The sequence below is a fragment of the Salvia splendens genome, unplaced genomic scaffold (genome assembly GCF_004379255.2).
Source record: "Salvia splendens isolate huo1 unplaced genomic scaffold, SspV2 ctg350, whole genome shotgun sequence".
NCBI classification, from domain to species: Eukaryota; Viridiplantae; Streptophyta; class Magnoliopsida; order Lamiales; family Lamiaceae; genus Salvia; species Salvia splendens.
In genome coordinates, this window is record NW_024598994.1 from 12588 (window position 1) to 14324 (window position 1737).

Sequence of the window (1737 nt, forward strand, 5' to 3'; positions counted from 1 at the left end):
TTGGTCGCATTAAGAAATATATATAAAAATTTGTTAGTTCATTCTTATAAGTGTTTATGTATTGACCTTATAAATTTATGTTTACTTATTCATAACTCAATCCAAAACTGCTTGGGCTTTGATACTCGCATTTGAGCCCAGTAAATTATGCTAATTTATTTACTTAGCCCCAATAAGTTCAGGCCCACTAACGATTAAGCGTTTTATTGAGAATTATACCGCTTCAGAATTTCATGATTGTCGTCTTCGTTTGCATGTTCAATTTGCTTCAAAAAGCTCACAGATTTCATCACACGGTGTCGTTTTTCTCTGGCATCAACGATCAGTGTTCTTCTCTTAAGAGCCCCTCAAATTCTTTGAAATTAGTACACGCGCAGTTGGTAAAATTGGCTTGAATTTCTCAAATGTATACCTGGGCAATCGATGTGTCGATCTCTATTTCAAGTCGGGATCACCGAAAGATGCTGTGAAGGTGTTTGATGATATGTCCAGCAAAAATATCTTTTCTTGGAACTTATACTTGAAAGTCTTGGTGAAATGTTCCGACATGGCGACGGCGCGTAGGGTGTTCGACGAAATGCCTGAACGAGATGCTGTGAGTTGGAATACGGTCATATCTGGGTATGTTTCAAGTGGGTTTCGTGATAGTGCGTGGGAAGTTTTTGTGGAGATGAGGGAGCGTGGGGTTGGGTCGACTGAGTTCACTTTTTCATTGTTGTTGTGTTGTGTGAAATGTAGGGATCATGCTAAGGAGATGCACTGTCGCATTGTGAAGAAAGATGGGTGTTATTCTAACTTGGTGGTGGGGAATTCATTGATTGATATGTATGGGAAGCTTGGCCTTGTCGATTATACTCTTGCTGTGTTTTTGAGTATGGAGAGAGTGGATGTGATTTCATGGAATGCTATGATTTCTGGTTGCTGTACATCGGGTTATGAGCGTTTTGCTTTTCATCAGTTCTGGGTGATGAGAAGTAGTGGTTTCGAAGTAGACGAATATATGGTCTCTGCGGTGCTTACTGCTTGTTCCAACTTGCGGAATTTGGAGAAGGGTAAGCAGATGTTTGTTTTTCTACTAAGATGGGATTTCATGGGAATGCGGTTGTTTGTAGTGCAGCTATTGATCTGTTCTCAAAATGCAACAGACTGGGAAGCGCGTTGCGTGTTTTTAAGGAGTCATATATGTTCGATTCAGCTGTGTACAATGCTATGATCGCGTTCCATGCTAGTCACAATATGGAGGAGAATGCTTTTGATCATTTTGTTTATTCTTTGAGGGAAAGTATTAGGCCAACAGAGTTCACACTCAGCTCTGTTCTTCACTCTGCTGCTGTGTTTGTTCCAGTGGAGCAAGGTAGTCTGCTTCATTCGCTCGTGATCAAAACAGGGTTTGAAGCGGAGGCAATAGTGGTGAGTTCACTTGTGCAAATGTATAATAAATATGGGTTAGTTGAGTATGCCTTGAAAATTTTCTCGAAAATGGCTTCTAGAGATTTGATAGTATGGAATACTATGATACTGGGATTGGCTGATAATGGAAAACTATTCGAATCTATTGAACTTTTTGAGAAACTTCTTGAAAGTGGTTTACATCCTGATCAGATTACATATTCTGCGGTTCTTTCAGCTTGCAGTTATGGTGGATTGCTCGAGGAAGGCATGGCTGTCTTCTCCTCCATGCCGCAGCAGCAGCGGGAGTAGTTCCGACGAATGAGCATTATAATTGTGTAGTGAAAT

General features: G+C 40.5%; 1 pseudogene; it reads left to right on the plus strand.

Moving 5' to 3' along the window:
- The first annotated feature begins 228 nt into the window (after nucleotides 1–228).
- Nucleotides 229–1727, plus strand: LOC121789833 (annotated as a pseudogene).
- The last annotated feature ends 10 nt before the right edge of the window (nucleotides 1728–1737 follow it).